The sequence below is a fragment of the Podarcis vaucheri genome (genome assembly GCF_965113315.1).
Source record: "Podarcis vaucheri genome assembly, chromosome: 2".
NCBI classification, from domain to species: Eukaryota; Metazoa; Chordata; class Lepidosauria; order Squamata; family Lacertidae; genus Podarcis; species Podarcis vaucheri.
In genome coordinates, this window is record NC_138760.1 from 14,079,400 (window position 1) to 14,093,495 (window position 14,096).

Consider the following 14,096-nt stretch of genomic DNA (forward strand, 5'->3'; position numbering starts at 1 on the left):
TTAGCGCGTGTGAAGGACATTCTTTATGACCCCCTTATCTGATGAGATCCTTGGAGCAATAGAGAGGCTTGAAAGAGTCAAAATGACAGCAGGAAAAATCCCTTTATTTTGTCATGACAAAAATGGTACAGACACGCGTTGCCTGATGTCTGGCCCCGAATTCTAAGCGAGCCAGCTTTTTATACATTTGCAGAATACAATACCACCTGATTTCTTGTAAACCACCTGATTTCTGGGAAATCGAAAGTTATAGTAAGTTCCTTTTACCATGTAAGGTCTTGCCTCCCTCTTTCCTGCCATGGCCCCACTATGGCCATTTGCATTCCTGAGTTTGCTTATCTCTTTGCAACCTTGAATAATAAACATTTGCTCCATCAATGTCAGCCTTGTTCTCCTGACGGACTTCTCCTTTCTCAGAAAGGCCTTTGGCGGCGGGGGGGGGGGTTGCTATGGCCCTACACATGAAGCAGAGAGAACTGCCCTGTGAGAGGGGATGCCCAGGTTTTGGACCACTACTGTGAAGGTCCCTTTGCTACACCTCAGATAGTGGGGGAATATGGAGCAGGAGCTGCATAAAAGATGAGAAGAACAGGTAGGCTCACATGAGACGTGGTGATTCTTTGTGTATTCTTGACTTGTGTCATTCAAAGATTCAGCAGAACAAGCTAGCTCATAGAACTGAGCCTTGAAATCAACTGGAAGCCTATGAAGATGTCTTAAATTTGGCATTACCTTATGCAGTTCTTACATCTGTCCCTGGGGACATTTTCAAATAGCTTCCAATGGAAAGGAATTGCAAGGGAGACATTTATGCCAGCTCTTGAGTTACTCTAAATAGCCCCCGCTTTGTGTCCTAGTTATTATCCAGGCCTAAATCATAGAATTGTAGAGTTGGAAGAGACCACTAGGGTCATCTAGTCCAACCCCCTGCAATGTAGGAATCTTTTGCCCAACCTTGGATTCAAACCCACAACCCTGATATTTCGAGTCTCATGCTTTACCAGCTGAGCTATCTCTGGCCTCAAGGCAACAGCCACTTATAGAATTTGATATCCCGTTTGGATTTGATATCCCGCCTTTCACTCCCTTTAAGGAGTCTCAAAGCGGCTAACATTCTCCTTTCCCTTCCTCCCCCACAACAAACACTCTGTGAGGTGAGTGGGGCTGAGAGACTTCAAAGAAGTGTGACTGGCCCAAGGTCACCCAGCAGCTGCATGTGGAGGAGCGGAGACGCGAACCCAGTTCCCCAGATTACGAGACTACCACTCTTAACCACTACACCACACTGGCTCTCTCTTATGGGAGTTTGCATCACAAAGGCCAGACAATGCCTCTGCAGCGGCCAATCAGATGCCTCTCAGAAAGTCCCAAGCTGGGTGGGTTAGCAACAGTCACCTTCCTTTGCTGTTCCTTGGCAATGATATTCAGAGCCATACCATCTCTGAACCAGGAGTTTCCATATACTAGCCAGATAACAGTTCCATGTGACACCCACCTTACCTTCCTGGCATTCTCCTTCAAGTCGTGAATGAACTGGACCAAGACCCAGGTTAGTGCTGATCGTTGTATCTGGCAACACTGCCATGGAAGATTATCAAGAAACTTCAATTGGTACAATATATATAGCTGTCATAATTTTGGCTGGTACAGCCATGTGTATGTATACTAAAAAGGGACACAGGTGGTGCTGTGGTCTCAACCACTGAGCCTCTTGGGCTTGCTGATCAGAAGGTCGGCAGTTTGAATCCCCGTGACAGGGTGAGCTCCCATTGCTCTGTCCCAGCTCCTGCCAACCTAGCAGTTCGAAAGCACACCAGTGCAAGTAAATAAATAGGTACCGCTGTGGCAGAAAGGTAAACGGCATTTTGGTGTGCTCTGGTTTCTGTCATGGTGTCCTGTTGTGCCAGAAGCAGTTTAGTCCTGCTGGCCACATTACCTGGAAAGCTGTATTTGGACAAACACCGGCTCCCTCGGCCTGAAAGCGAGATGAGCGCCGCAACCCCATAGTCGCCTTTGACTGGATTTAACTGTCCAGAGGTCCTCTACCTTTACCTTTTTTTACCTATGTATACTAAAAACAATTAATGAACTTACAGGCTTTTTTAAAGGAAGGTTTTGGGTTTTTTAAATTTTTATTCAGAATTTCAGCATAACAATTTATCAAAAACATATCATCCTCATTCCCCCCCATTTTCCCTTCCCCCCTCCCCAAGAAACCCCCCTCCCCCCGGACTTCCCTCAGCTCCTCTCTCTGGTTTTTCAGCACATGTTATTCTCTGCATATTATAAAATTGTAAAAATCCTTAAGTTATCTGTCTATATGTTGCCAATAATAAATTAGTGAATGTTTATTCAATTCTGAAGGAAGGTTTTAGTCCTTATGATTGGAGGAAATAGATCTGAAGCTCCATGAACAGCATCTGGTGAAATCTCAAAAGGGTGCAGCTCAGAATTTCCATTGATTGGAAAGAGTTAAAAGTTGAGTTTGATCAAAAGCAAGTCTCCAAGTCTAATGGGGAAATCTTAGAATTGTAGAGTTAGAAGGGAACCTGATTATCATATAACCCAACCAAATATGCTGCTGTCCCATACAGGGATCGAACCTGCAACCTTGGCATTATCAGCATCATGCTCTAACCAGCAGTGGTGGCCTAACTCGCCCCCCCCCCAGATGTTTTGGGACTACAATTCCTATCATCCCTGACCACGGATTCTGTTAGCTAGGGAAGATGGGAGTTGTAGTCCCAAAACATCTGGAGGGCCGGGTTTGGCCACCACTGGCTGCTAAGCTATCCAGGCTCCTTCCTTCAACAAGCTTATTTACAAACTGGATCCCGACAAAGCCTCACACAAAGGAGATAAGGAACAGCAGCCAGAACAGGGTAGGAAGAAGACAGGGTGGCAGATTGAGAAGCTGCTAAAGAAGAAGATCCAACCTATCCATTCTTAAGGAAATCAGCCCTGAATGCTCATTGGAAGGACAGATCCTGAAGCTGAGGCTCCCATACTTTGGCCACCTTGTGAGAAGAGAAGACTCCCTGGAAAAGACCCTGATGTTGGGAAAGATGGAGGGCACAAGGAGAAGGGGACGACAGAGGACGAGATGGCTGGACAGTGTTCTCGAAGCTACCAGCATGAGTTTGACCAAACTGTGGGAGGCAGTGAAAGACAGGAGTGCCTGGCGTGCTCTGGTCCAGGGGGTCATGAAGAGTCGGACACGACTAAACAACAACAACAACAACAACAAAAGAAGATGCAGCCCAACTCAGCAACTGGGAAGTTCCAGTACAAGAAATGAGACGGACTTGATGCTTTTCAGTTAGTAAATTTGAGGATTATTTCTGGATCAGCCAGCAGAGGGAACTCCTTTGCCATAAATAGCATATGAAGGTTGGTTACACATGCTGATTTGGATTTGTCAAATAAATTTGAGAGCGGGTGACTAGAAAGAAGTGGTGTAAATGAGGAAAATTGTAGAGGCAGCTAGGTAAGGAGACCCCCCTGTTGGTGAGACGGCTTTTTCATTACTTATCCTTTCTTGCATTCCTAAAATTTGCACAGGAGATAGCAGTGGAAGTTGTTGGAGAGTCTCAGTTTTGTATCGAACAGCTATCCAGGCACAATTCTCGGAGCGATTCTGCAACCTGAGATAGCCTTTTTGGACTGGCTGCAGCAAGGTTGTGTTAGGAAGAGTTACTTAAGAGAGAGCAGTCAGGGACGCAAAGTCGCTGGAGGGCTCTTAATGACACAGAGTCATGATCACCCTGATCCTGATCCTGATAATCTCAGTACATTACCTGCTTAATTCTTTTCCGCTGCTCTTCCCCTGCTTCAGAGAAGGTTTCTGGGACCAAGGTTTAAACTTCTAAAACTTGCTGATTTAAAAGTTGATAGAATACCATTTAATCCTAAGATCCTTTTTTTAAAAAAAATAATATTTATTAAGATTTCAAGAACAAAAAATTACATAAAAGACAATGAAAAATATAAAGAAAAAAAGAAAGAAGGGGGAAAAAACATACAAAATGCAAAGTATAGAAAATATATATAAAAAAAACACTTAGAAACAAATTTATCCTTCCGTATCTTACATTTCATTTCCTTGCTTCCCTGACCTCCTCTCACCTCCCTTTTTTGTATTCTTGTTCAATTGGTTAATTCAGCAATTCCTTTCCCTCTTTATTTTTGTCTTAGTCCTTTAACTTAATATATTATAGCTTTAAATTCTCACCTATTAACAGCCATTTTTTCATACAGCTTTATGACATTGCTGCTAGAACCACTTAATTTCATTCTGACATCATTCTAACATTCATTAATTTTGCAGTATTTCTGTAGATAGTCTTTAAATTTCTTCCAATCTTCTTCCACCGACTCTTCACCCTGGTCTCGGATTCTGCCAGTAATCCTAAGATCCTTCCATGATAAAGTAGGGGGGAACATATGCCTTTGCTTTGATACTAAAATATAAATTTAAAAATCAAGTGTTTGGTTTTTAAACAGTGACATCATGAAAAAGCAGCATCAAGCACATGGCAAGAAAGAAGAGAGAAAAATCTAAAGAAAGGGAGGAAAGGGGGAAAACAATGCAGTGTCTCTTGTTCCTGGCATGTACATTATAAACATCATAGCAGTGAACATCTGAACTACTGCTGTAATAATAATAATAATAATAATAATAATAATAATACCCTGCCCATCTGGCTGGGTTTCCCCAATAAAAGAGAAAAGTATGTAACATTGATTCAGGAGAACATAGACATCTCTGCATGTGCTGACCTTTTGGAAAGCCAGTACAGTGGTACCTCAGGTTAAGTACTTAATTCGTTCCGGAGGCCCGTACTTAACCTGAAACTGTTCTTAACCTGAAGCACCACTTTAACTAATGGGGCCTCCTGCTGCCACCGCGCCGCCTGAGCACGATTTCTGTTCTCATCCTGAAGCAAAGTTCTTAACCTGAAGCACTATTTCTGGGTAAGCGGAGTCTGTAACCTGAAGCGTCTGTAACCCGAGGTACCACTGTACTGTAGTTGGAGAACAGCACCGGAGACAGACATTAGACTACAATTTGAGAAAAGATTCTTGCTTTGTGAAAACATGGGGCTTAAAACAGCAGACGTCTAGCTTGCTTACTGTTTACCAGTCCACATCTTAAAGAAGGTACTGTATAGTATGAAAACCTGGCCAACCCCACAGGGGTACATGTAAAACCCTCCTAGATGTTCAGCGTAGTCCAGCATAGCTTTGTTGGTAAAGCATGAGACTCAATCTCAGGGTTGTGGGTTTGAGCCCCAAGGTGGGCAAAAGGTTCTTGCATTGCAGGGGATTGGACTAGATCAAGCATAGCCAAACCTGGCCCTCCAACTAACTGTTTTGGGACCACAGTTCCCATCATCACTGACCACTGGTCCTGTTAGCTAGGGATGATGGGAGTTGTAGTCCCAAAACAGCTGGAGGACCAAGTTTGGCCATGCCTGACCTAGATTATCCTTTTGCTCCCTTCCAATTCTATGATTTGTGTTCTGTTCTAAATAGAACCCATGACTATTATTATTAAGCTTATTCTGAAATTCTTGTCTAGATTTTGTTTGGGTCCATCATTCTTAATATTTCCAAAGATGCTGAACAACAAATAAAATTGTAAGTCTCCAGGCAGACCAGTTTTTCATCTGAAGCAGCAAATGTAAAATTCAAAAACAGTTTGTAGGGGTGTTAGGCTGGCTTTTGCCTCAGCTTTGGAAGAAAGCTTCTATTTCCAACATTATTAATCGATGGAATGGAGATTTAAATGTGGCTTGTGTCCCAGTCAATGCTGTGCTGTTGCCATGGCCTGGGGGCTTTGTCATTGTCAAAGCCTTGCTGCTCTGAGGGCTGAGTTGAATTTAAAGATCAATTGAGAATTGCCTATAGTGTACGTAAACCTCATTGTGCATCCCTGAACAATTATGATAGAAGCCTTTACTCACTCACTAAAGTAATTGCAATTCCCAGATGATTCTGTTTGAATTTGGTTGAAAGTCGCTTTGAGTTGGCATGGCAAGAAAAAGCAGCTAACAAATTTAATGAATAATAATAATTCTGGTGTATCATGTTGAGAATCAGAGTGGGGTGGGGTGAGAGAATGTGTCAGGTAACACCTTTGGCCCAATCATTCAGCTGTAAGCAGAAAAATAAGGAACCCACTGTATAGGAACATACACCAACAGGAAAAAACAGGCCAGCATAGAAAGACACAAGTAAAAGGTAAAGGACCCCTGGACAGTTAAGTCCAGTCAAAGGCGACTATGGTGTTGCGGTACTCATCTCACTTTCAGGCTGAAGGAGCCAGTGTTTGTCCACAGACAGCTTTCCGGGTCATGTGGGCCGCATGACTAAACTGCTTCTGGTGCAATGGAACACCGTGACGGAAACCAGAGTACACAGAAACGCTGTTTACCTTCCCACCGCAGTGGTATCTATTTATCTACTTGCACTGGTGTGCTTTCAAACTGCTAGGATGGCAGGAGCTGGGACAGAGCAACAGGAGCTCACTCCGTTGCGGGGATTCGAACCACCAACCTCCTGATCAGCAAGCCCAAGAGGCTCAATGGGTGGCAGGTTGGGCTGTGGTCCAAACGACGTTTCCGGGTGCTCTGGTTTCTGCCATGGTGTTCTGTTGCGCCAGAAGCAGTTTAGTCATGCTGGCCACATGACCTGGAAAGCTGTCTGTGGACAAATGCCGGCTCCCTCGGCCTGAAAGCGAGATGAGTGCCACAACCCCATACAGTCGTACCTCGGCTGCTGAATGCCTTGGAAGTCAAACGTTCTGGCTCCTGGATGATCGAAAACCGGAAGTGAGTGTTCGGTTTTTGAACTTTTTTTGGAAGTAAACGTCCAGCGCAGCTTCCACTATTGTTTCCGGTGCACCTGCGCAATCAGAAACCAATTGGAAGACATGCCTTGGTTTCCGAATGTTTCGGAAGTCCAACAGACTTCCGGAACAGATTCCGTTCGACTTCCGGTGTACGACTGTAGCCGCCTTTGACTGGAGTTAACCATCCAGGGGTGCTTTACCTTTTTGACAAAGACACAGTACATGGCAAGCAAACTGCAATGAATGTTTTTGTCACAATGTACCCACTATTAAGAGGGACGCGGGTGGGGCTATGGGTTAAACCACAGAGCTTAGGACTTGCTAATCAGAAGGTTGGCAGTTCGAATCCCCATGACGGGGTGAGCTCCCATTGCTCAGTCCCTGCTCTTGCCAATGTAGCAGTTTGAAAGCCCGTCCAAGTGCAAGTAGATAAATAGATACCACTCCGTCGAGAAGGTAAACGGCGTTTCCGTGCGCTGCTCTGGTTCGCCAGAAGCGACTTAGTCATGCTGGCCACATGACCCGGAAGCTGTACGCCGGCTCCCTCAGCCAATAAAGCAAGATGAGCGCCGCAACCCCAGAGTCGGCCATGAATGGACCTAATGGTCAGGGGTCCCTTTACCTTTAACTGCTATTAAAAGACATACAGCACATGCAAGCAGTACTCTGGAATCATCAAAATAAGTACAATATTACAATTCATAATATATTTTCATTATGTCTGATGCAAGGGAATTATTAGGAGCGGCGGAGCACCTGTAGCAAACAGGACTCTACTTGTTCCCGACATGGGACCTCACAAGGTGAGTCACCCTGCTCATGGTCTGGGAAAGTTTACACTATATTGTTTGGCTTGGGTTGCTACCATTTTCTTATATATTGAAGGAGGGGTTTCTCTTCAAAACAGGGATCACTGGGCTCCAGGCCTGTTTGCTATAGCTGTTTCACATCTCCCAAGAATTCCCTTGCGTCAGAGATAATGAAAATATATTAATAATAGTACAGTGGGTTACAGACACTTCAGGTTACACACTCCGCTAACCCAGAAATAGTACCTTGGGTTAAGAACTTTGCTTCAGGATCAGAACAGAAATCGTGCTCTAGCGGCGCAGCAGGCGGCCCCATTAGCTAAAGTGGTGCTTCAGGTTAAGAACGGACCTCCGGAATGAATTAAGTTCTTAACCTGAGGTACCACTGTAATATGGTATTAATTTTAATCATTCAGTTGTGGCATGGCATAATCGTGACAGCTGTTCTCTCCACAGAACCTTGAGATACCTGCATATGGCCTCTGTGAATTACGTCTAGCACATGTAGGTCAAAATTGTGAAGTACAGTTTTACTGATCAAGTAACTTAAGTGTGCAATTCTGGCCTGGGTCTTCTTTTCTGCTGTTTTGTATAAGCACACTACAAGCTGAGCGAACAGTAAATTAAGCTGTATTGTAGTCTAATGTTAAATTAAGCCTACACAAACTAACTTCGCCAACCAGGCCACACCTCTGAGTTGCCTCTCTAGGAGCTGGTTTCCTGGGTCATACCTGTTTCTCTTAAAAGGACCACATGGTAGATATTTAATTGATAATACATACATTACAGCCTGTATATGTTGGATTTAATAGATAGTGGAACAGCCACAGCTTTCCATTCCAGTAGGCATAAGCAGAGGCAGAGCCTGTGCAAACCCTCCAATATTCCGTTGAACAAAATCGGGATGCACATAGTTTGGTGTCGCACTCTTGCGGAAACCAGTTGTGTAATCAGGGCACCACTGCAAGCAACAGCGCCCGCTGCAAGTTCGTCCTCACTGCTGAGCTTGGCGGCGGCAGCACTGGAGAGGGGAAACGGGATATTCTGGAATCTAATCAGAAGGTGGGATGGTTTCTGTAATTCTGGAATGTCTTGGGAAAATCAGGACAGTTGTGTGCTCTGTCGCTGGAGTTGGGAGGTCTGCTCATGCTGTGCTCTTTGTGATGAGCCCAATTGGATAGGAAGCACCACCAGATCTGGCCTAGCATAGCCGTGCAACTTCTGCTGCCAATTAAGATTTGTTTAACTCACTAACAGGAAGGATTCGAAACCGGCGGGACCAGAAATTCACGGAAGACTGGAGTAAATTTACAGACTACTTGAAAAGTATTTGTGAAGATCAGACAACGTATGTAGGCTTGCAAGAGGTTTTGTGAGGAGTATTATTGGAAGTATTGCAAAAATGGAGAAGGGGAAGGATGATTTGTTAAGAGATGTAAAGGCAATGTAAAGTTAAGAAATGCATAAGAAGTGGTTAAAACGATGGATCATCAGAGGTCCTGATGGAAATCTAAAAAGATTGTATAAGTGATAAGTTTTGTGGTACATTTTATAATTTAAAATAAAAATATATAAAGGGGGGGGAGATTCGTTTAACTCAATGATTTGGGTGGGTGTGGCTGTTTCTTCTCTTAAGAAGAAGCAGGAAATGGTTCTAAAACCAGTATGACCCATGGCCTGTTTTCTTTCCCCATCAATTTCTCATATCCTATTTCCTGGATCTATAAATTATTAAATGACACACCTGGGACAGGTGGCTTTGTGCCACAGACTCCCCTGGATCTGGGTGTAAAATAATTTAATATCCAAAAGCTACCAGTACTGCTAATCTTTTCTTTGTGAGCAGCCAGCTTCCTGAACGCTGCTTGTTGGCCGCATAGTTTCTGGATTCAGTAAAAGCTCACAGCACCAAGCTCACTATATTTGGCAAATACGTACTCTTCCCAGAAAGTAGATCAAAGAGTATCAGGAATTTAAGTGCGTTTGTTGGAGTTGCCACTAGAGCCGGCCGACATTTAAATTGAAGTTCAGCTGCGATACCAGTTTCAAACTTTTCCAGCTGGCAATATATCGCACCTCCTCACCCTGCCTGTCCGTCAGTGTTGGAGGCAGTATGATTCTGAATGCCAGTTGATGAAAACCGCAGGACTTCCATGCAAATCTTCTCTGTATCGTTCCAAATTTTTTTTTAGTATATGTGCTGCCGAAGCGAATATATAGTTCAAATATATGTTGGAAGTGTAAGGAAAAGGAGGGGACATTTTATCATATGTGGTGGGATTGTAAGGTAATTTTTTTAAAATGGGAAATGATATAGAACGAATTGAAGAAAATGTTCCATTTAACATTTGTTAAAAAACCCGAGACATTTTTGTTGGGGATTGTAGATCTGCCAGAAAAGTTGAAAAACATCTTCATGTATGCGACAACAGCCGCGAGAGTTCTGGTAGCACAAGGATGGAAGACTGAAGGAACCCCAACTAAAGAATCATGGCAAGAAATTGATGGACTATGCAGAACTGGCAAAACCGACATACAAGCTACGGGACAAGGATAACTGTGACTTTAAGGATGAATGGGAACCCTTTACAAAGTATCTGAAGACGCAACAAAGCGAACTGGACTCCTTGGCAGGTTTTGAATAAACATTCACAAACTTTTTTATTGATAATAATCAGCTAAATAGTTTGAGGATCTATACAACTGTGTAACATGCAGAAAACAGCATTCTTAGAGAAACCAAAGACTGGAACTGAGGGAAATCGGGGAGGGGAGAAAAATGGGGGGGGGAACAAGGATGATATGTTTTTGGATAATATGTCTTGTTATAATTTTGAATAAAAAAAATAATTAAAAAAAAAGAAACCGCAGGACTCCCAAAAGAGGGCATGTCTGGAAATTCCTCAATGTTTGGCAACACTATGCTTGAGGGCTTCCCACAGGCATATTGTTGGCCACTGTGAGAAGAGGATGCTGCAGTAGATGGAGCACTGGCCTGAAACAGCAGGCTCCTCTTATGTGTGGAGTAAATAAGTGAATAAGGCTCAAGGCTCATGTGTATTTTTGGCTGTTCCCATGGCAACCAAAACATTATCTTTCTCTTCTCCTCTCTCCCCTCCCATGCTCTTTCTAGCTCATGTTGCCCTAACTCCTTTTTTAAAAACTCTTCGTCAATACTGAGAAGTTTTCACGAATGCATAGCAACATATAATGTCACTTGGCAAACAAAAAGGATATACGGTGGTACTTCAGTTTTCGAACGTAATCCGTTCCAGAAGACCGTTCGAGTTCCAAAACGTTTGTAAACAGAAAACTCAAAATGGAAAACTCAATACGGAAGTCGCGTTTCTGGTTCAGCTTCCAAGGCGCGTTCAAAAACCGAAGTAATTACTTCTGGGTTTACGGCGTTCAAGTTCCAAAACGTCCTGCGTGTGAGGGGAGCACCCTGTTGCAACAGTTCAATAAAGATCAAGCTTACTAGCTGCTTTGCTTCTCAATATTCTCTGGTTGGCCTCTGTTATTCTCTCCTACCAATAGGGAACCTATGTAAGGACTCTATATGGGGCTCTTGGATACCCCATAAGGGAAAAGGGCTATTTTTGTTTACAACAATAGATACAGAGCAACCTAGAAAATATTTGTGTTTTGGCTTTACCTTGAAGAAAATTATTTGCTTTGGTAAGTTCATCCATTACGAATCAGTCCCATATCTTTCAATGCTAGCTCAAAATAATGAGATGTAAAGATCCTTTCCCTGTGCTTAAAGCTACTTCTGTTCTAACTCTTGAAATTCCTTCCAGTAGCACCTTAAAGACCAACTAAGTTAGTTCTTGGTATGAGCTTTCGTGTGCATGCACACTTCTTCAGATACACTGAAACAGAAGTTGCCAGATCTTTCTATATAGTGAGAAGGTGGAGAGGGGTATTACTCAGAAGGGTGGTGGGAATGGGAGATTGGCAGATAGCTGAGATGAGCCTGTTGACGACTCTTAACGACTGCAATAGGTCTTACAGGAAAAGGCAAGGGGTGAGAAGGTGAAAAATGGCTTAGTCATGTATAATGAGATAAGAATCCAATGTATTTGTTCAGACCAGGTCTCTCCATGGTTTTAAGTTTGGTAATGAGTTGCAATTCAGCAGCTTCTCTTTCCAATCCAATCTTCCAAGAACTAACTTAGTTGGTCTTTAAGGTGCTACTGGAAGGAATTTCTTTATTTTGACTATGGCAGACCAACACGGCTACCTATCTGTAACTCTAACTCTTGAGTAACTGTTTAGTTTTACAAGTCCTAAGATGTCCCCGTTTCCCTGTTTGTTGAGGTGGGGGAAGGAGATGAAAATTCTTGTGCTATTTGTTCTCTGTACCTGAACTAGCTGAAAAGTTAGTTTTTCTTGCCACACTTAGCAAATATATTGATGTCATACTTGTTCCATAAAATATCTGCTTCCTTTTTCTGCGTCATTGCTCTCCAGGATACAGTTCCTCATTCTATAGGCCTGAAACCCTGGAAGCAAAGATCTCTGAATTCAGGGACAGAAGCCATCTCTGAATTTTCCAGGGACAGAAGCCATCCAGGTTACTGATTTGATCCCAGAATGTCCTGGTTTTCATTCTTCCTCCCTTCCATGTCTCTGAGAACAATCAAAAGTGGTGGAGAGATCAGAAACATGCACACACATTCTCTTTGGAAACAGGAGCCTTTGCTCTGTGTGGGGTTGTGTGTGTATGTGTAGTGTAAAAACGGAGTCCTGATTATACTGAAAATAAGGTAAAGGGACCCCTGACCATTAGGTCCAGTCGCAGACGACTCTGGGGTTGCGGCACTCATCTCGCTTTATTGGCCAAGGGAGCTGGCGTACAGCTTCCGGGTCATGTGGCCACATGACTAAGCCACTTCTGGCGAACCAGAGCAGCGCACGGAAACACAGTTTACCTTCCCGCCAGAGCAATGCCTATTTATCTACTTGCACTTTGATGTGCTTTCGAACTGCTAGGTTGGCAGGAGCAGGACCGACCGAGCAACGGGAGCTCACCCCGTTGTGGGGATTTGAACCGCCAGCCTTCTGATCGGCAAGCCCTAGGCTCTGTGGTTTAACCCACAGCACCACCTGCGTCCTTCATATTGAAAATAAAATGCACCAAATAAAGGAAAGGTGAAGCTGGCATACGAAGCCCTTCCTATATGTAATTTTGAAGGAAAATGTCACCAATCCATTTTAAAAAAATTATTTGCAATGCTTCAGCAGCAAGCCATTTTATTTTAGGGTTTATTCCTTTATTGTAAATTGAGCCTTACACTGCAAGCCCTTATATGTCTACTCAGAAGTAAATCCCACTATATTCAATGGAGCTTACTCCCAGATAACTGGGTAAAGACTGTACAGTGGTAACTCGGGTTACAGACACTTCAGGTTACAGACGCTTCAGGTTACAGACTCCGCTAACCCCGAAATAGTACCCCGGGTTAAGAACTTTGCTTCAGGATGAGAAAAGAAATCATGCGGTGGCGGCGCAACGGCAGCGGGAGGCCCCATTAGCTAAAGTGGTGCTTCAGGTTAAGAACAGTTTCAGGTTAAGAACAGACCTCCAGAACAAATTAAGTTCTTAACCCGAGGTACCACTGTACAGCCTTACACTGCAATCCTAAGCATTTTTACTCAAAACTAAGACCCACTGAGTTTACTCTTTGGTATGTTCCTGGTCATTCTCACAGTTTCCGTTATTATTAGTATTACTATATCCTGCCTTTTCCCCCTGAAAGGGACTCAAGGCAACTTACAGCTAAAATTTTATTTCATCCCATTTATCTGTTGAAGGTGTTGTACGCGATCCCTTCCCTTGCATGTGTGAGGGAGATCAAACATGGGAGAAGCTTCCAGTTGTAGAACACGATGTCCCAGTTTTCATCTGAGAAATGTTGGAAGTATGCAGTAGTTGTTACGAGATTAGGACCAGGGTTCGAATTTCCACTCAGCTGTGAAACTCACTGAGTGAACTTGCGAGAGTCGCTTATCTGTCAGCCTGTTTGCTGTCTCCCAGTGGCTGCAAAGACATCACGAGTGAGATTCAAATAAGTTGTTGCATGAGCACACTGAGGTGCACTGATGCAATGGGACTTCTCCCCTGCACACCTCTGTGCGCCCTAAATCTGCTCTGGGGAGATTGAGGGAAACCACAGAACAGGTTTAGGAGGTCTGAGGGGCATGCTGAGGGAGGATATGGGATATGGGACAAGTCCCATTGTGCAAGCGGACCCCACACATCTGTCCCACTTAGTGCCATGTTGAATTCCACCCCATACATTTAAAGCACATGACTTCTCCCAATGAATTATGGGAACTGGAACTGGCAAGCCACTCCAGTATCCCTGCCAAGAAAACTCCATGGACAAAGACAACAGACATATAAAAGTTATGACGCTGGAAGATGAGCC

At 43.7% G+C, this 14,096-nt stretch overlaps 1 protein-coding gene across 3 annotated transcripts in view; it reads left to right on the forward strand.

The window, feature by feature from the left end:
• Positions 1–484: 484 nt before the first annotated feature.
• LOC309526531 (glycoprotein-N-acetylgalactosamine 3-beta-galactosyltransferase 1-A-like) overlaps positions 485–14,096 on the forward strand; it is a 40,371-nt gene continuing 26,759 nt past the window's right edge. Inside the window, exons 1-2 of one of the 3 annotated variants that reach the window (XM_082212743.1) lie at positions 1,362–1,611; positions 8,920–9,014. The gene's annotated coding sequence lies outside the window, so the exon portion shown is untranslated. Of the gene's footprint in view, positions 593–1,361; positions 1,612–8,919; positions 9,015–14,096 lie in introns of those variants that run through there. The other 2 variants (XM_082212747.1, XM_082212745.1) reach the window with 2 other exon arrangements.